The sequence below is a fragment of the Ambystoma mexicanum genome, chromosome 2q (genome assembly GCF_040938575.1).
Source record: "Ambystoma mexicanum isolate Mex_15411 chromosome 2q, UKY_AmexF1_1, whole genome shotgun sequence".
In the NCBI taxonomy this organism is placed as follows: domain Eukaryota; kingdom Metazoa; phylum Chordata; class Amphibia; order Caudata; family Ambystomatidae; genus Ambystoma; species Ambystoma mexicanum.
Window position 1 is genome coordinate 1,090,107,760 of NC_090924.1, and position 21,760 is coordinate 1,090,129,519.

General features: G+C 45.4%; 1 protein-coding gene across 2 annotated transcripts in view; it reads right to left on the reverse strand.

Moving 5' to 3' along the window:
* Window positions 1-21,760, reverse strand: part of LOC138569960 (protein lifeguard 1-like) — a 969,207-nt gene that overhangs the window by 46,895 nt on the left and 900,552 nt on the right. The window lies entirely within an intron of this gene.

Below are 21,760 nucleotides of genomic sequence, written 5' to 3' on the forward strand. Positions count from 1 at the left end.
CGCGCCTTGAAACACTTGTGTATAGGCGTGTTACAAATGCCATATCATATCATATCATATCACACTGATTCATTCTGTAGCACCAGTGGAATGCAAGTGAAGGCAGGGACAATACAACAACCGTACAATGCATGGCCGGTCAAGGCACTGTACATGCAGGACCTGCCCTCCCAACCTGCACATATCAGCCACCAGCACACTGGACCAGTACATGCTGAACAATGCAATAGTATGTCTGTGATGCATGTTGCACATCATCTTGCTCACATGAAAGTACCCCCCTGCCCTCTGATGACATGCCTCCACCAGGAGACAAAAAAGACCCAATGCCCACAGGTGCAGTGCTGACAGACAGTGAGCAGGAGTAGGGAAGGGATGGACGGCTGGTGTGACAAAATCCGTAATGCAACCATTGATGGTCACATCAATGTACACATGCTGCTCACCATTGTGCATTTGCAGGTATAGTAGTAATCACAGGCACGCAAGAAGGGACGTACAAGCGTAGCTCCGAGCCAACTGCCATTTATTGCACTAGTATAAAACATCCCCAACATGATACCCAACCCTCCTCTCCTCCCCAACATGATTCCCCGGCATTCAGTGTGACACGTGTCCGTAACTGCCTCCTCTTGGCACCTTTTGTCATGGGAGTACCATCACGTGAGGTGCAGCGCTAAGACAGCCTTGGTGGCATGCTCGCCACAGATCCCTCTGTAGGGGTGTCTGACATGGAACTACCTGGGTCACTGCCCCAGGCTTGCGGCAGGGTGAGGGTGATGGCCATAAAGATGTTTTCATTGGTGGCCGACATTTGGGCACACAACTCATGTACCCTTCTTCTCATGAGGGTGGTGCTTTCAATTCCCGCAGCATCACAGTGACAGTCGGTCCAGGGCACTAGACACCGTAATGCAGGCATTGAGCACCACCTTATGCAGTGCACGTGGGTCAGGCTGTTGGCACACCACCAGTGGCTTAATTGGGTTCTGTTGCCGCTCCATCTGCCTGATCCCCTCCCAAATGTCCTCCATGACTTGTTGGATTGGTCTTGGTGATGCATGGTGGTGCCTTTCCTGGCGGCTTGACACCTGCTCACCACGCATGTCACAGTCGTCTGCCCATTGATCTGTTTCCTCAGTGTTCGGCCAATTGACGGCACAGCAAGAAGACAAGGGGGAGGGAGAGGACTGCATGGGTGAGTGACCATACAGGAGCGATGAACTCTGGGCCATTTCACTCATAGGGGCGGCTTGGAGGGGAGGACCCAGGAACGCCATTGTCACATGTGGCTGTAACATCGGATGTGGTGCCGGTGTCCACGGTATGGTGCCCTTCCACTGACACGACTGTGGCTGGTGTGCCGGTACCCCCAGAGATGTCCTTCTGGGGTATGTCCTCCATGGGTGTGGCATGCCTTGCAGCATTCCCTGCACTTCTCCACGTGTACCAGTCCCACTGGTGTCCTCCATGGGGTCCTAGGTGTCTTGCGTGCCTGTCAGGAGACAGTAAACAGTGCATCAATTGGACTTGTTGGTTGGTTGTAGGGTGTGCTCACATGCAGTGTATGCAATGTACAGACGGGTCACAGTGACATGCCACCCCAGGGTGGAGTAAGTGATGTCATCTTGCTGTAGGCACGTCACATGTTGTTTAGGAGTGCCTTGCCTTGGCCGTGTTGGCATGCACTTGGTGACTGTGCATAGGAATGTGTGTCAACACAGGGCTGGTACGTAGTTGCGAGCTTGACCTGTTCTCCTGTCACATGAGGGATGCCCTGCTCACCATAGTAGTGTTAGTGTGACTTAGATTGGGAGGCACTCTTTGCTGAGGCCTTCCGCCAGTGCTTTGTAGTGTTTTGTGGGTGTGTCATCCCAACATCTGCAGCTGTTCCATGTATTCCATTTGTGTAGTGTGTGCCGGGTCATTGACGGATGTTATGTTACAAGGGTGTTGCTCATTTTCCCACAAGATGGCTGCTGCATACCTTCAAACATTCTCTTAAAAATGTGACCGTAGGCATCATCATAGAGGTCTTATCTCCCCTTAACAAGAGATACCACCATTCTTCCGCGGACAGTGATGGTACATCTTCCAAAAATCGGGCAAATTGTTTTGTGCTTCTTCACAGGTCAGTTCCCAGAGCTTCTTTTTAAGTTTCTTTGTGGTCAGCTGCACGTCCTCGACTGTAGCATTGAGGTGCTGTAGTGTAATTCGGCAAGTTGCTGCCTTTCTGGATAACGCACCACTGAGATTTCTGCTTAATTCTACTTTGATTAGTGCAAAGATAGGGCAGCATCTTCTTTCAGGCATTGTTGCTTTTAATGAAATGTGACCCAGCTCCTTTCTAATTACTTGTATTGGCACCGTTTTTGGACTTTTAAAACATCCTGTCCAATCGTGCCCAGTGTCTCTTAGGGAATTGTACAAGTGCATCAGCACCATAGTACAAAATTGGCATGACCATTCCCCTGTAAAGCTCCAGGAGGGGTAGCATTGAGTAGGAGCAGAATCTCTGTTTCAACACCAGAGCTGATTAGCCAGCAGTTTGAACTTTTCATAAACCTAGAAGATTATGTAGATCCACTGAGATTTTGCTTATTTTTACCCCACAAGTATTTGAACAAGTTCACTTTTTACAGCAGTAGATCTCAGAGCCACCAATTGTAGGACTCACATTTCTTGCGTCCAACTTTCTCTAGAACTAGGATTTTTGTTTTGCTTGAGTTGATTTGTAACTCATTAACAATCGCATATTCAGCACGCCTTTTCAGTTGCCTTTGCAACCCTATTGCTGTGTGGTCCAATAAGACTAGGTCATCTGCGTATAGCAAGTGAGTCACATGGGTCCGTCCAAGTTTTGGTGGGAAACATCTACATTTTTTCATAAAGGCACACAAGTCTGATAGCTAAAGTTAAAGAGGGCGGGTGCTAAGGGGCAGCCCTGTTTAACACCCCTACCAGTCTTAATTTCTTGTGTTAATCTTCCCTCTTCGTCTTGTTTGTATCTGTGTACAAGGTCTTTAACTGGGCATCAAGATCTTCCGTCAAACCCAAGTTGTCAGTTTAGGTCATAGGCTTTGGTGGTTTACACTGTCAAACGCCTTGGCTAGGTCCACAAAAGGCAAGAAGATTTTACTGTTTGTTCTATCAAATCAGTGGAGTAGTGCCCACGCCCCTAACAAAACCACACTGTAACAGGTCCAGCCTCCCTTCTGTGTGGGCCCATTCATTCAGTTGCTTCAGTAGGAGCGAGGCGTAAATCTTGCCCGTGACATTCAAGAGGGCAATAGAGCGGTAGTTGTTTGGGTCTTCCCTATTGCCACTCTTGAAGATTGGAATGATGTTCATCGATTTCCATGATGACGAACCTCTTGTCCGTCCCTTACATTTCCTATTTTTCGGGATCTCAATGTTGCCCATTCTTCCAGATTTTCTTTTAGCATGAAGGTCGAGACACCATGAGGGCCTGGAGCTCGAGAAGGGTTTGCTCATTTTATGAGGTTCACTATCTCTTCCTGGTTATCAGAGACTTCCCACTGTGTCTGTAGTTTAATTACTTGGGTTCTTTAAGAGGGAGTGCTATATATAGTTTTTTGAAGTGATATATCCAGACTGCCTCTGGGACTCCCATTTATCTGTGTCAGGATTTGCGAATTCCTGACTGACTTGATGCAGTTCCAGATTTCCGATGGGTTCTTTCTGGTGATAGCCCTCATAATTTTGTATTTGTCCTGCTGAATTAAGGTGCCCTCGTACAAAATAATCCAGTTCTTATATTGGTTTTTAAAAGGTTAATAATCTTTTCTTTATTTGGTTCCTTTTGGCATGACTGATTGCAGACCTAATTTCTCACCTTTTTGTCATTACTCGCTCGTCATAAGCATGTTGATGACCCTCGTGTTTTGAACTTGTGGAGTTTTTAATCATAAACAAGGCCAACATTGGTGTGTAATCCACCATAGGGGGTGGGCTTGTCCTCCTTGTCATCAGATGATTTGCTGAATATAGGACCACCATTTTTTCAACGTCTGTTTCTGACACTTTTAATCAGCAGCTGTTATTGATGCATTCTACTGAGACTGTCGTTGGCTGAACTGTTTTTTTGATCCCCTCTAGCCACACCATTTTGAAAATATTCTGGTCACTTGCTTTTGTGGGTAGGATTTCAAAAGAGGCTATATCGTTAATTAAGTCTCTTGAGACAAATGTGTAGTCTATCATTGAGGATTGGCCACCACGTTCCCAAGTTGGATGGGGGTAGTTGTCCTCTTCAAAGTGGCCATTAAGGATGTAGTTCTCTGCAGTCCATTAATTCCATCACTGTAGGCCTCTCTGTCTCTGAGGGTTTGCTCCACTGATGTCCTCTCCAGTTACTATGCCATCTTTGTTCATACATGTTAGGTTTATGTCCCCACATATAATAAGAGATGAGTCTTCCCTACAATATGCATCGTAAATCACCTCCGAGATCTTCTCCAAAATGTCTCCCACTGCTGTTACAAGTGGATTCCAATATACTTTATCAATATTCAGGTGTTTCCGTTTCTCTTTCACCCTGTTTATTGAGAGGGCTTTTTCACTTTTTGTTAGAAGTATTTTATGGATGAACGGGTCAATGTTCTTTGATCTAGCAGCCTCAAATTCACTACCATTCTTAATTAAGGTCAACAGCCCAGCACATGGTCGACCAATCCCAAACTTTATCGCTGGATTTAAGAAGGTGACAAAGCCATCCATTATAGGTTTTGATGTAAGCCAAGTTTCTTGGAGGCATATGAAGTCGGATGTATTCCACTTTGTTTTCCCCTCTTTTAACAAGTGCAAGAACCCTCTCATATTCCATGAGGTCAATGACAGCATGAGTTTCCTTTTTGTCGGCAAGCTTAGTTAATTGTCTTGCCGTTAGCGAATGTTGCCGGAAGCCAAGCCCAATGCTCATCTTCCATGGCCTCTAAGGAGTTTTGGTTTTTCTGGTCCATTTATTTTTGTTCAGCTCACCTCCAACTCCTTTTATTGAAAAAAAAGGAGGTGTTCTTCATTGGCGATCTATGGGTTTCTCCAACATGGTCAGATGCCAACCAACCCAACTTGGACTGCTGACCTGCCCGGTCCCCTAATAATGTCCTGTCAGGTGATTTTACACGGCAGGCCTCAGATGTTATTCTCTGCTTTGAGTTGCGAGCTGGAAAGAAGTTTTTCGTTGTATATAATCCACGGACTTGTAACTCATTATCAAGGGGTAGTGTTAGAGCAAAGCCCAAAAGCTGAAAGCTCATAGCTGAGTCCAGAATCAGTTGCTTTACTAACCTTGAGTGGACATGTATGTACACTAGATCCATCTTCTATTCCTATGCAAACTCAATTACCAAGATGTCTTTGGTGGTTATTTGGGGTAGGTTTGGAATACATTGGAAAAGGGTTAAGACATTGGGCCTCATTACAACAGTGGCGGTAAGGCAACAACGGCGCCGGTAGTGCTACCGGCGCCAATGTTGCAATGCCGCCACATTACAAGTTCTGCTTGCGGGGGCCGCTCTGCACGCCTCATCAGACCAGGCGTGCAGAGCGGCACCCGCGGGCAGAACAGGATGGTAGCAACGGTACTGTTATGAACGGTACAGCTGCTACCATCCTCCCCATTCGCATTGAGCCCTATGGGGGCTCAAATGGGAATGGGGACGTACCGACATCGGGTCCCGCGCAAGGGAAATTACCGGGCCCACAAATGTCGGAATGGCCCAGTAATTCCCCTTTCGTGGGACCCGGTGCCGGACCCGAGTTTGGAGGTAGCCATGCCCTTTTTAAGGGCATGGCTACCTCCAAACACGTAATGAGGCCCATTGTATCTGTTCAAGATTAAATAGTCCTCTCTGTATACAACCCTTTACAGCCTAAGAATTCTCGTAGGGTCTCTTGACTGAGTTGTGGTCCCAGGGTAATATCCCTATCCCCTCTGGCGTCTCCCAGTTTTATCTGTCGTATGTTCTCAGGTTTATTACTGCCCTTCATTCTCATCTTGATTTATAACGACGGCCCCCGGAGAGCCACTATCTTTGATGTCGATTTCTCTAGAAACTCCTGCTGTGTGCTTACCAGTTTCTGTCCCACTGGTAGATTTGCCTTTCTTGTTAGGCCGCTATCCGACATCCACATAGGTCTTCCTTGAGAACGAAGGCCTTTATACTCTGTCAATTCCAGAATTCTGTGTTTCGCTATTGTCCTCTCTCTTTTTTCGGCCAGTGTTAGAAATGGTCTGCCGGACTCCCCGCCACTGGGTAAAGCCAATAATTGCAGTTCCAAGGTTGATATTACAGAACAAAAAGTGTTATTTTGGGCAGTGTCTACCCATTCTTCCTCCTACTCTCTCAAGTAGGTAGATAAGCTTAAAATTAAGAGTCCAAGATCAGTTGTTCTTCTGCACAGTTTTGATTAGCCATTTTCTCAACCCTTTCTTCAGGTTTTTTTTCCTTTGTTTATTTTGGTTTTACTGTCTGCAGTTTCTGGCTCATAGGCAATGATGATTTTCTGAAGCCATTCGATTTAACCATAAAGGCTTGATTCTTAGCTTTCGGTTAAACAACCCTTTGGGGCTTCCCGGTATTCTTTTGGCCAAAAAGCGATATATGCATTTTTTGTTGGGGCTGCTTTATTTGTTCTGTGATCTAGTAAAGTCTCAGCCGGAGAGGGAGGGATTATTTTATTCTAGGTGGTTTTAACAAGGTCTTCCCCACAAGTCAAGATTCCTTTTGGCCCTGTCTCTGGACAAATTAAGTGAGTTGGTGTAGGCGTCTCTGAGGTTTCTTGAGATGTTTATTTATTTATTTAATTTATTTTTTGCATTTAGTATACGCCCAGACCCAGGGGTATCACAGCGTAGTTGCAGACATCTTAATTGTGAATTGGACAGTATCCAGGGTGCATGCATATAACGACAGTTACAGTATTAAAAAATTACATTAATAATCTAACAGTTATACAAAAATTACAAAGATATACACTCATTGTCTAAAATTGATTGAACAACCAGGTTTTTAGAAGTTTTTTGAAGCATTGGAATGATTCTTCATTTTTGATGCTTACGGGTAGGGCATTCCAATGTTTAGGGGCCATGACTGAGGAGCTACTTCCTCTGGCTCCGGCACTTTTGTAGCAAGGAACTGCTAGGAGCTAATTTGTTTTCGATCTGAGCGTTCTATTGTTTTCTTTTTTAATTATAAAATTATTTATGTAAACGGGTGCTTTCTTGGCGAGACCTTTATGGGTAATGCACAGGGATTTGAAGATAATTCTGGCCTTAATGGGTAGCCAGTGGTTCGCTCTCCTGATATCAGAGATGTGGTCTGATTTTTTTTTAGCCCTAGGGCGGCTCATAGCGCTTTATTTTGCATGAGTTGTAATTTGCCTAGGTTGGTATTTGATGTTCCTAGTAGGAGTATGTTACAGTAGTCTAACTTGGATAATATCAATGCCCTGGCTAGGGTGATGCAGTAGTAATCATTAGACTCCTATTCTCCACAGGGTTGTGTTTTATTGTTAGAGACTCCTCTCCTCCCCAACCCCCTGACCCAGGTATGATGATGGAATTGGCTAGTCTTCCCTCATCATTATCCACTATCCGAGCCTGGCCATCCACCGTAGAATTCCTAGCCATGATGAAGCCTTCAATGAAGATCATCTTTGAATGAAGAATTGCTATTAATGTTGTTTGGTCTTTTAGGTTCTCATTGATGCTTTCATATAATTTCATAAAGCGGCCCATCGTAATGGTGACTACTGATAGCTGGCTAACCGGCCATTTTAGATTTATTCTTTTTGTAAAGAAGCTTCCCTTTTATGACTTTTGTTGTTTATTCGGTCTGTTCTAGGGGGGCCATATATGATTGCGAGCGGCGATCTAGTAGGTGGGACTCGCGAGCGTCCCTGCCCTGTCCTTTTCTACCCGTCTCCTTCTGTCTCTATCAGCCATTTCTCATGGTCGGGGGCAGGTAGTTAAGCGACTGCATCACATTCACAGATTACCTCTGAGATGGTAACACCCCCTCGGCCATGGAGTTCAGGCTGAGGGCGTTCGCTACACACTCATCTCTCGGCATGGCTTCAAGTCTCGTGGGTTCAAGGCTCCCAAATCCGCTTGGTCGATCTTTTTCCTCAGGTTGACTATTTCCAATTGGAGAAGAATCGCCAGTTGTTTTTTAAAAATGATTCATTGGGGCTTGAGAGCACTTCGGCATGAAGGGTCTCTCTGGCCCGAATGGATTCCACCGATTCCTTAGAGTGTGTAGTTGGGTGTTCCAACCGGGCCACTAAAACCTCCACTCCTAAGAAGGAGGTTCTATGTCTTTTTTGGGCCCGTGGCCGTTCCTCAGAGGTACAACGTGATGTGAGATTAGTTCCTCGGTCTCTCACGACCTTTAGGTGGATTTTATCATCCTTTGTAACCTCCAATATTTCAATGTGTGTCAGTTATTTGGGGCCGGGCTTCACTGTGAGCTTTCCTTCTCTTCATGTGGTTTCCCTCCTGACTGTGGTTATTTTTTGCTCCCCTGCCCTCCAGAGCTGCCAGTGGGTTTGCTGTTTCTTTCCCCTTCATACGGGCGTCCTTCCACCTCCACCTTAACTGTGTTTTTTTTTTCTCATAGTACTCTTTGGGGGTCATTCCGAGCTGGGCGGTAAGGGGTTAACGGCGCCAGTAATGGTGCTGGCGCATTAACCCCTTACCGCCCTATTACGAGTCTGCTCGCGGGACCTGCAAAGGGCGTCTGGTAAAACCAGGTGCCCTTAGCGGGTCCTGCTAGCAGACCAGGGAGCTAACAACGGGCCCGTTATTAACGGGCCCGTTGTTAGCTCCCTCCCCATTCCCATTTAGCCCTATGGGGGCTCGAATGGGGATGGGTTCCCTGAATGGGGAAATACCGGGTCCTCCAAGGTTGGAATGGCCCGGTATATCCCCATTCAGGGAACCCGGACCCGGTATGCAGTATGGGGGTAGACATGGTGCTAATAGCACCATGGCTACCTCCAACCTCGCAATGACCACCTATGTTAGATGAGTGCGAGTAGAGGACTTTTTTGTTTTAAAGTCACAAGTAGCAGTTTTGAGGGGTTGACAGCAGTTTGTGGTTAAAACCTTCTCCACAACACAACATGTTGTGGGCTTGTCAAGGGCATGTGCCGGGCGGGACTCATGGATAGTCGCAGGTATCAGTGAAACCTCCCAGTTCTCACTTTCACTACCCAGCCGTGAGACTTTAGAGGCAAAGCAGAATCAGGAGTTTTTTCGCAGTTGGTGGGGCGGTGGGGTGGCTTAAGATTTTATTGGGAGGCATCCCCGCTCCCCGGGTTCCTGCATCTCACCTGGCTGCGGTCCGACCCGGGCCCCTTGTCCTTCGATACTTTGATCCACCCAGTACTGGGTGAGGCAGATTTAGGAAGGTCCACGTTTCTAGGCGATGCTTAGGGCGGATCCGGTGTTGTAGCCAGATTTCGGTTCAGTGGAGTGCTTATGGCCGTCTCGACCGTCTCTGCTGTAGTAACGCTTCGCAGATGGGGGACTCAACCACCTCCGGAGACCACTCCCCTCCCCGAGCCACCCCACTAGTCTCGGCCCTGCTCATGACCGTGACCCTCGGCATGCAAAACACAGAGAGGGGTGAGCGTGAAAGGGGCAATGGTGGAGAGGAAAATGTGAAGGGCACTTCAACTAGGACGGTCTGTGTCAGTGAGGCAGGAGACCCTATTAGCCTTGTCAATGTTTCTGGGGTCATACCCAGAGATCCTTGCAGTGTTGGTAACTCTCCCCGGTCAACCAGCCTGGCCCGTTCTGATGTTGATCCAGAAGGTAGGCAGGAACTCCTCACGGTTATCACTCTGTCCTCCGGGTCACACCAATCTGCGTTGTCTCATTTAGTGGGTTTTCTCACCATGGTGAACTCCTGGTGCCACGCTGCTCTCACCTGTTCGACCTCTGTCGGCTGACTGGCGAGTGACTGGACTCAGCACCGGACTCTCTGTGCAGGCGCTGCTCTAGATTTTAGGCTCTTAATTGCTGCCTCCACCTCCTCGATCCTAATCGGCGCTTCAAGGTCTTCCCTGGCTGCCGAGGACAGGTGTGGGAGGGTGCCTCTTGGATGTATGAACGTTGCTTGGTCGGATCCTTCGGGGCCGCCGTCATTATTTCCAGGTGGTGGGCGGTTGCCAAACGTACTTTCTCGTGGTCCGCGTAATGGATCACCCCCTGTGGATCACGGAGGCCCAGGATGGCATTCCTACTCTTCACCTTTGCCAGTTTGTTCACCAAGAGTTTGTTGGCCTTGTTGTTGTGGGCGTAGTACCATTGCTTGGTTCTGGTTAACAGATTTGCCGTAGCCTCAGCGTAGTGAGCTTCCAGCTTTTTCCTAGCCATTTGTAGGATCCTGTAGGATTTGGGGGCCCAGCCCTTCCTTTTGTGAGTAGCCTCTGCTTCACGGACCTCAGCCTCCAGGACTGCTCGAGTCGCCTGCTTTCTTTTATGGAATGCGGCACCTTGGGCGATCAGCTCTCCTCTAAGGACCGCTTTCATGGCATCCCAGGTGTTGGCCGGGGAAGTGTCCTCGTCCCTGTTTTCGGCGAAAGAATTCTTGATGGAGCACAGCTATTTTCAAGTTTACTGCTAGTGTTGTATTAACAGTCCTTGCAAGAATGGCAAAATCACTTTCTCGGGGCATTTCTTTTTTTTTTCTTTTTTTTTTCTTTTTTTTTTTAAATAAAATTTATTTATTTGTTTTGGTAGCAAAAATTAATTTACACCTTTACAAATATTACATATCGCATAAAAACAAATAAACTCGTAAGCTCATAAAACTTGATCGAAATTGATCAATACTTGAATAACTAAAACATGATCAAGACATGATCAAACACTTGAGCATATTTCAATACATCATTGGAAGAAAAAGGAGAAAAGGAATCGCAAGTGAAGATCTACAACATCAGGTAGCATACTGCATCGGGGCATTTCTGCAATATATGAAATAAGGACCCAGGTTCCCTCCCACATCAAAGCCATTCAGGAGTGGAGACTCAACCCAACCCTCTCTGAACAAGATCTACCTTGAATAATCTCTCTTGCAAATATCTGGGCCTCTCTCCATTCCACCTCGTCTCATATTCCCAAGTTTCGGTCCAATTTATTCTTCAGTTTTGTTAAGGAGGGTAAACTATTGTTTATGATTATCTGATATAGTTTGGAATTGGTTTTACATGTGATCTCCTCCTGCAGCATGTTGTGTTCCGATGGTGAACACTCTGTGACGTTTATTGACTTTATAAATTGGGATGTCTGGGCACGTCCAAACTTCAAGTACAAGCAGAACACTTTGTTGATTAGTGGAACCTATCCCTCAGATTTTGGAAGGTAACTAAGTCACTGTTACGTATAACATTTCCTACTTGTCTAATGCCGATATTATACCAGTGTTGGATTGTTCCAAGCTTCGCACACTCCTGAATGTCTATGTTCCCCGAAAGTGGGAATGCAAGGGACATTCTCCCCTTCCACTCCATTGCCTTTAGAACAGCTCTCCAGACCTGAATGGTCATCATGGTCACCTGAGGGAGATCCGGTCTTTTGTACCACCCATATAATACCTACAACGTTGTTCGGCTGTCCATTCATGAGATTTCTAGTCTGAAGTGTGAGTTCTCCTTATCTACATGCAACCCATGACCAGTTGACCCAATAATATTGTATATCCAATAGTGAAATGCCTCCCTCCCAAGGTGAATGATAGAGATACATCGGGACCAGCTAGGCATGCTCGAAGCTTATATTATTTCCCTCAAGAGCCCCTCTATCCTTTTGTAGATGGTTTTAGAGATCTCCAGAGATATGTGCTGGAGTATGCAGAAGAATCTTGGTAGGGATATCATTTTAAAGAGGCCTGCCCACCCAGCAGTGAGATAGGAAGTGTGGACCAATGCCCTGCATCTGTCCGTAGCCTGTTCAGGACCAGCTCTGTGTATTTTATGGAGTCAGAAGCCACCTGCCGAGGTCAGGCAACTGAGACAGCCTCCACACCGCCACACACTTAGAAGAGGGCTGATTTGTCCCAACTAATTTTTTAGTCTACTGTGCATTGCATACCAAATTCGCTCCTAATATCATAATATCCATCACCCTGGCACTTGAACGCTTATGTTCATCTAGAAATATCAACATATCGTCAGCGAAGAGTGAGATTAAATCCTCCCAGCCCCCCAAACATGCAAATGCTTTCATAATAGGGGCAGCCCAGACCTCTGCGGCCTGCTACTCCATGGCTACTGTGAACACCAAGGGGGATAGGAGGCATTCCTGACAGGTCCCACTTTGTAGCGGAAACTATTCTGAACAGTGGTCATTCACCCTGACTCTGTCCTGCAGTCCAGCGTATAGAAACTTAATTCATGACATGTACTTACCCCTAAATCCCATTCTCTTCATCAACACCCAGAGATGGTCCCTGTGGATCAAGACACAAGCCTTTTCTGAGTTGAGGGACATGACCGCAGGGCAGCCTTTTATTAACGTAGCCTGAGATAAAGCCAAGTAGAGTCGCCTCAGGTTCATATGCATACTATGCCCCTGGATGAAGCCGCATTGGTCTTCATGTAGCAAGGTGGTATTCACCTTGAGGAGTCATTCTGCCAGCATCTTTACCAGGACTTGAGCCTCTCCATTAAGTAGAGGTATCAGGTAATATGGGGAGGAAGCTTCCTGTGGTTTCCCCTGTAATCACTTGCCAGGTCTTCTGGCAGTTCTCCTTTGTTATATGTGCTTGTCTTGCTTCCCATTTGTTTCCACATCTAAACCAGAAATCCATTCCAGACCCAGCATTGCCCCCAATTACAACTTGGCAATAGCCCTCGCCACCTCCTCCACCAAAATATCTTCCTCCAGGTCATTCACCTTTCCATCCCTCTCTTGGGCTTCCAATCCTCTTGTCTTGGTATAACCTTCAGGAGTAATTGACAAAAGCCTTGGCTATTTATTTGACCAACGTTCCTTTCCATCCAGACCGCTGATGACCCTAACCCACTGGGACCCATCTTCTCTCATCTCTATCCATGCAAGCAGCTTACCTGTCCTATCTCCCATTTCATAGACCCTGTATCTAGTCTCCCATATCACCCTCCTAGCCGTGTTTATTATGGTATTTATTGAGCGCGGACCTAGCTTCACGAAGCAACAGAGCGCTTAACAGAGGTATACAGATACATAACGGAGTGCTTTACAGAGGTGTAAAACATTACAGATGCAGAAAAGAGCGCTTTTCACAGGTAACAACAGAACAGATATACAGCAGGGGTAGGAGACAGAGGGGCACAGAGGAGGGGTACAGCTGTGCCAGGTGGCAGGGAGGAGAGGGGCGGGCACCGTCTAGTGAGTCAGGTGGCACGGGGGGCGAAGTGATGGCCTAGGTGTTGAGGAGGAGAGACTCCTCGAAGAAGTGGGTGTTGAGTTCTTTTCTGAATTCTTGGAGCCTGGGGGGGCGACGGGAGGAGGTTCCATAGTCTTGGGGCGTAGGCAGAGAAGGCTTGTTTTCTGGTCCTTTCCTTTTTACATCAGCGGATTTCAAGTCTGCACGTATCCTGGCTTCTTGTGGTGCACTGTCTGCTGGAGATGCTGTGTTGCTCCACGAGGTAGCTGGGTGACTTGCGGGCGACTGCCTTATAGATGATGCAGCAAGACTTGAAGGTGATTTGTGCGTGCAGTGGAAGCCAGTGATGGTCAAGGAGTGCCGGTGTCATGTGGTCATATCTGCATAGACCCTTGATGAGGCATGCAGCCACATGTAGGACACTTCTCAGGAACACAAGGGAGGATGACGGGAGGCCTTCGCGGAGTGCATTGCCCCCATGTGGGACAGGACCAGTGCTTGATCATGGATCTAAAGCTGTTCAGAGGAAAGAAGGACTTGACTTTTTGCAGGAGGGAGAGCTGATACCAAGGTGTCTGAGTTTTCTTAGCTATGTGTGTCTTGAAGGAGAGGTGTCTGTAGATCTGGAACCCAAGGGACTTGGCGCAGGAGGTGAGCTCGGGTGTGAAGCCCTCAGAGTTCATGGTTGATAACCAGGTCTGTATATCTGGGTGTTCGGTGTTGTTGGTGAGGAGTAGGAATTCGGTCTTGAGGGGTTGAGCTTCATGTGCACTGGACAACCAAGACTTGATCAGCGAGAGGCAGGTTTTGACCCTATGGATGTCCTTGATGGAGTCAATCTTGAGGTATAGCTGTGTGTCGTCGGTGTATTGATGTTGATGTTTTAATATTGCTCCCTCATTTTGAGCTGGATCCTGTTTGTACCCCGCATAACCTCCATGTCCAGCTCTGCTTCCGGTTTCTTTTTTGGTGTTCTCTGTTAATCTAGCTGCTAAGGGAGCAATGGCATTCCCTCTGATAACAGCGGTGTATAAATCTGACAGGGTCTCTCCATTGACCAAAACCACATTGTTTCGAACATTTTTGGAAATATTCTTCCATATCAGTGCTCAATGTGTGCAATACCTCGGGGAGGCCCAGATAGTAGGCACTAAGGGGCCACATTCCACTCTTCTTAAGGCCTTTTCCTGTTATTTTGCCAGTGTGGGGTTGGGTGGACTGATGTGGACCTGGGTAAGTATCCTGCCTCCACCACTCTGTTGGGCTGCCTGCCGGGAGCAGAAACATAATCTAGTCTCAACAAGGAAGCATGTGCTCCCGAGTGGAATGAGAAGCCTCTCATCCCCCATAGAGTTTCCAGCAGATGTCTGAAAGTTCTGTCACTTTGACAAATGCCCACAGCTTGATATAGCTTAGATTCCCACTCTCCTGGGGTGTTGACCAGACTAGGCTTAGGTCTACTACATCAATGAAGTCCACACCCAGCAGTGTCAAGTACACCTCATATTTCATCAGTAGTAACTACATGTCCCGTAATAATTCTTTGCCTTGTGACGGCAGTGGATGGACACTGATGATTAAAATGGATTCTCTCGATGCTCCCACACTCAGTAATAAAAACCTTCTCCCTGATAACCCTCTCTACGTGTGAGATGTGCAGGGGAATTAAACTTTATACTAGGATTGCCATCCGTTAGGATCTCCTACTTAACCCAACATGTTCCACTACTTGGTACTGCCCCCTGCTCATGAATTTACATTGTGCTCCTCTTTAGGTATGTTTCTTGGAGGGGCACTATGCCTGGGTGGTAGTGGGCCAGTAATTACACCACTACATCCTTTTCAACCTTGTGGCAGAGATCACTTATGTTCCATGAAATACACCTAAGCCTATTTATTGTTTTGGGTTCAGGTGGTTTCTGCAACATATAATTCATAACAAGACGATCATTATAGACAACCAAACCTTATAACTTGAGCTAAATACCCCGTTGTGCACCTCCCCATTCTCCCTCCAAGCTTCAAACATCTGTAGACCTTTGAACTGTGTTCCACAGCTAACATTCCCTACCCAACGACATAAAACCGGGAGTAGGTAAGGAATAATAATGCAACCTCTGAAAGAGAGTAAGCCCCTTCATCTCTGCTTTGTTTCTGTTAGAGTTAGAAGGTAGCAAGCCGTATTGGTTAATTGTCTACCACTATTTGCATATATTATGACTCTTTCTCTGGCACTGTCAACTTTAGCTTCTATATATCAGCCTGCGATTGGGTCTCTGCCCACGCCCGCAGGGCCTCCAAGTCCATCCAGATGCTACTCCTCTCTGTCAACTGGTCTCGCTGTACTTGTTCCTGCTATGTATACTGGTTTTCAAGCTCTCCTTTACTTCATCCTTGGACTTTTCATAGCACTACTCTGCCGATGCCAAGATTCCTGTGGCTCTTTAAAGAATTTGGTCATTCAATTTTCCATAATTTCAAAGGTAACTGGGCACACAAGGGCATCACTGATGTTATGCTTTATGAGCAAAGTGTTTCCTTTAACATCACAAAGGATTGACAGGCTCTCTGAACTGTTCTTGTGTAGTTGTCATGCATCATGCCTCACACATCATGCCCCTACACCTGCTAGAGTCCCTGAAGCACGTCCAAGCAATATCACTTCTAAATTAGATATAAACAGTGAACTGCGCCAATTAACAGTAATACAATAATAATTGAATTATGTTTTTAATTCCATTCCACAGCCTGACACGTGTTTCGAGCAAAGCTCTTTTTCAAAGGCTGTACATAGTAACAATTATACAACCAGTAACCCATTCATTAGTGATTTACATCATGTCAATTGGGCAAACATCAAGGGGTAGCAAGGGAGATGGCCAGAAGAAATCAGGACATCATGACATTAAATTAAAAGAAACATAATATAATATAAATCATTTTCCATACAAACATTTACCGTTTAAGCAGATGATGCATCCGGTTACAAACCCAAAAAAGAAAAAGAAACATAACATAATGCAATAATAAGAGATTAGGTGTGTGCGGTGGAAAATCAACCATAGATAACATAATTTGTTAATCAACTCAAAGGACAACTGACTAGATATTTACCGTTGAACCTTGTCCAAAGGAAACTATACGGCAAAAAAGATAAATTAACAAGGATTATCTAGTGTCATGTGCATCCAAACGCCAACAATTATCCCACAGTAGATATAAAATTTAGGTATAATTACCTTAATATTACTTGCGGTTGCAATGACCATTAATTAATTACTGCAAAAAGTCCACAGCCAAAAAGGAAAAGTTGCGCGTAGATAACACCAACCAACCAATTCAGGACGAGTCACATATCCATTACCAATATTAAATTGGACAATTAACAAAAGAAAAAGAGGAAACACGGCTCTTAGTTAAATAAAATCAATTAATTACAACATAGGGGTCATGTCGAAAGAGCACAAAAGTTTCTTACCAGCCTTCCGGCAACACAGTGTACAAAGAGAGAGTGCGCGCGCGCAATGCATCTCGTGTAGTTAAAAAGAAAAATAGATCGCATAGGCAGCAACAGCACAAGGCATACCGCGGCGGCCATGTTAGGTGAGGGAAAGAGCCGGTTATTGATTAGATCAATAAAGCCAAGTTATGTATAAAGCACACAATCTATCGGTGCTATACACCTGAACTTCATAATTTAGTCAAAAATAAAGTTAAAAGGTGAACAATACATAGAGCGCACTTGTTAAGCTGATGATGAAAAGATTAGTCTTGGCAATGTATAAGAATATGTTATCACAGGTTGTATATTCAACCGCACACACCCATTAATACATCAAGAAAATATACAAACAATTAGGTATTCAGAAACGAAATTAAATAATATGGAGCACGGTAGTTCAGGTGTAGCTACCTAAGTATCAATGACACCAAACCAACTCTAAATATAAAATTAAATCATAAGAACACATGAAATTCATGATCGGAATTAAGTCCAAAATTTACTAATCTGTGTTTACAAATAAGTCTAGCCTCTAATTGTCTAAGTCTAAGTTCCATATTGCCCCCTCTTTTTAATGGACGTATTTGAGACAGCCCAATAAATTTCAAATCCTTAAAGTCATCCAGCTGATGTAAAGTCTGCCAATGTAATGCCAGTGGATATTTGGCATCCTGTTTATGCAAAGAAGCCAAATGCTCCCGAATACGCATTTTGAGTGGTCTAATAGTGCTCCCGACATAAAATAAGCCACAGACACATATAATGCAATACACCACAAATTTTGTGTTACAATTAATGAATGAATTGATAACATGTTTTCCTGTTGTACCAAAATCAAATGCCTCAGATTCAAATACATGTGAACACATGTTGCAACTCCCACATTTGTGAAACCCATTCGCACGACCCAGTTCTAACCATGTTCTAACAATAGGTGCCGGTGGCATGAAAGAGGGGCATAGAAGGTTTTTAAGAGTAGGAGCTCTACTAAAAACTATCGATGGATTAGGTTCCAATAATTTGGTGAGATCCTTGTCTAAATGGAGTAAGTGCCAATGACGTTTTAGTATAGCATACACCTCATTACTATCACTGGTGTACCTATACGTCCATTAAAAAGAGGGGGCAATATGGAACTTAGACTTAGACAATTAGAGGCTAGACTTATTTGTAAACACAGATTAGTAAATTTTGGACTTAATTCCGATCATGAATTTCATGTGTTCTTATGATTTAATTTTATATTTAGAGTTGGTTTGGTGTCATTGATACTTAGGTAGCTACACCTGAACTACCGTGCTCCATATTATTTAATTTCGTTTCTGAATACCTAATTGTTTGTATATTTTCTTGATGTATTAATGGGTGTGTGCGGTTGAATATACAACCTGTGATAACATATTCTTATACATTGCCAAGACTAATCTTTTCATCATCAGCTTAACAAGTGCGCTCTATGTATTGTTCACCTTTTAACTTTATTTTTGACTAAATTATGAAGTTCAGGTGTATAGCACCGATAGATTGTGTGCTTTATACATAACTTGGCTTTATTGATCTAATCAATAACCGGCTCTTTCCCTCACCTAACATGGCCGCCGCGGTATGCCTTGTGCTGTTGCTGCCTATGCGATCTATTTTTCTTTTTAACTACACGAGATGCATTGCGCGCGCGCACTCTCTCTTTGTACACTGTGTTGCCGGAAGGCTGGTAAGAAACTTTTGTGCTCTTTCGACATGACCCCTATGTTGTAATTAATTGATTTTATTTAACTAAGAGCCGTGTTTCCTCTTTTTCTTTTGTTAATTGTCCAATTTAATATTGGTAATGGATATGTGACTCGTCCTGAATTGGTTGGTTGGTGTTATCTACGCGCAACTTTTCCTTTTTGGCTGTGGACTTTTTGCAGTAATTAATTAATGGTCATTGCAACCGCAAGTAATATTAAGGTAATTATACCTACATTTTATATCTACTGTGGGATAATTGTTGGCGTTTGGATGCACATGACACTAGATAATCCTTGTTAATTTATCTTTTTTGCCGTATAGTTTCCTTTGGACAAGGTTCAACGGTAAATATCTAGTCAGTTGTCCTTTGAGTTGATTAACAAATTATGTTATCTATGGTTGATTTTCCACCGCACACACCTAATCTCTTATTATTGCATTATGTTATGTTTCTTTTTCTTTTTTGGGTTTGTAACCGGATGCATCATCTGCTTAAACGGTAAATGTTTGTATGGAAAATGATTTATATTATATTATGTTTCTTTTAATTTAATGTCATGATGTCCTGATTTCTTCTGGCCATCTCCCTTGCTACCCCTTGATGTTTGCCCAATTGACATGATGTAAATCACTAATGAATGGGTTACTGGTTGTATAATTGTTACTATGTACAGCCTTTGAAAAAGAGCTTTGCTCGAAACACGTGTCAGGCTGTGGAATGGAATTAAAAACATAATTCAATTATTATTGTATTACTGTTAATTGGCGCAGTTCACTGTTTATATCTAATTTACTTCTCATCGAGGGTCCTTGGTCCGGGTACCCTCACACTCTCATGTTGAACGCTGCCTTTTTAAACTTCTAACTTTTTTGTGCAGTCGCGCTGGTCGTTCATATAGGCCTTTGGACCATCCTGTTTTACTGTCAATATCACTTCTAGTTCATGTGCAGGACAGGGGCAGTGTGGGGCCTGCAATCATCGTTTGTGCTATGGTACCAATCATTACAGGAGAAGTGATCATCGGGACCGATTGTATCCATACCTGTATTGGCAGCTTCCTTGGCGCATTGGGTCAGGCAGAACCAGGCGTACTGATACCCGGCAGTCACGTTCATTTCCAGACCACGTAACAAGAAAGGCCCGCTCACGTGACCGTTCCTTGGGTCACGTGACATGGAAACAGCGCTCACGTGACAAGGTTCCTGTGGCAACAGGATAAAAACTGTGTTCTCGCGCTTGCACAGTGCTTCACAGCTGTTCCTTACCGGTGATGGGGTCACGTAACTTTGAGAGGAAGTTAAAATCGCCACACTGCTGCCCTTGCAGCGTTAAGCCCTGGAGCTGTAAGGGCTGGAGCCGCTGTTTAGCTGTTTGGCTGTGACCTGTGCCCCTTGGACAATTTACTGCCTTGCCAGCCGGCTGACTATTGCCCAGAAGTTATTGTGTGAGTACCACAAGACATTACGAAATCTCAAGACTGCTATCTTGGTCGTCCTTACTATTTTGAGAGTCAGACTCTGGCAGCTCCTCAAGCTATCGGGCGTTCCTTACTCTGTAACTGTAACGCTCACCTGATTCTCGCAGAGGCGCCGGTCTTGACTGGGCGACTACCGTATCTTCAAAGGTGATGTGTAGCACCCGGTGGCTCTTTGGACTGGACCTCTGTGCACTGTATGCCTGATGTGTAGAGTAAGATGTCTGCAGATAGAAAATATGGGGTTAATGAACTGGGGTTATTGGGGTGTCCCTATCTCTTTCCTCTTCTCCTCTCCTGTAGACCCCCAAAGGTTAACGCTCTCACTTTAGGTAAGTGAATGCTGAGCTCTCCATCTGCCTCGGGGCAGGGTGCTGTAACCAGTTTCTTCACTGGATATGTAGCGCAGGCCTCTTGACTTCAGAGGACTGCTGTCCGTCGTTTACTGCACGAACGGTAAGTTTCGAGTCATTCAAATGTCTTTAAAGTCTTTAGTAATGATGTCTCTTGTTTTGCAGGGTTCCGGCGATGGCGGATGACGGGCTGAAGTGAGTTGAAGATGGAGCCCGTGTGATGAATAGAAGCGCCTGGAAGCACGTAAGTAAGCGCTTGTTGCCTGCTTCACTATGCACTCTAACTGTCTTTTTATTTTGCAGGTACGAGTTCGGAGCGGCTGCAGGGTGCCGGAATACCCACTGGATTAGATGTGGAAAGGAGTAATGGCACGTGAGTATTAAAGTTCCCCAATGTCTTTAAACGCACCTTGTTTTGTCTTTCAGATGCGGGATGCAGCGCCGAAGGCCTCCGGAGCGTGCGAAGAGTTGGTAAACTTTTGTCTTTCAGATGCCGGAATGCAGTGTGAAGACCTCCGGAGCGCACGAAGAGTAGGTAAGCCTTTGCCTTTCAGATGCCGGAATGCTAACCTGTTCTTTCTTGTCTTTATAGGTGTTGCTGAAGACTGGATTCAGGATGGTAAGCCTTTGCCTTTCAGATGCCGGAATGCTAACCTGTTCTTTCTTGTCTTTATAGGTGTTGCTGAAGACTGGATTCAGGATGGTAAGCCTTTTTCCTTAGGCCCAGGACCGGATGCAGAAGACACGATGAGCGTTCTGCTGCAGAGGTTGCAGAATAACGCAAAGCAAGATTCATCCACCGGGTGTGGTTTAAATAGCCTCCTGTAGTGCTTAGATGTCTCCTTCCACAGCCACGCCTAAGTAAGAAAAGACTTCCTGGTAAGAAAAGAGTTCCTGCCTTCCAGAAGAGTTCCAGTGTTCTGAATCTAGGGAGTGGCTCCAGCCCCACCCAACAGGAAAAGTAGTTCCAAACAGAAGAGGATCAGAGGCTCAACTGGCAGGCAAGTAAGCAGCATGGTCTGCTGAAGGTAAGTCCACCCAAGCATTATGAGCCCGGCGCTTCCAGCGCTGGGACTGGGCATATTTATGAGCCTGGTGCCACTGGCGCCAGGACTGGGTCCAAAAGGTCCCAATTGGGACTGGTTGGCACTCGGAACCTGGGTTATGGATCTGCTTCCAAGGGAGTTGGGAAAACCCTGACCTTTTGGAAGCAGAGATCATGACAGTACCCCCCCTCAAGGCCCCTCCCAAACCGGGCTTCTCCGGGGGTTTTGGCTTGTCAGGAAATGTTCGGTGAAA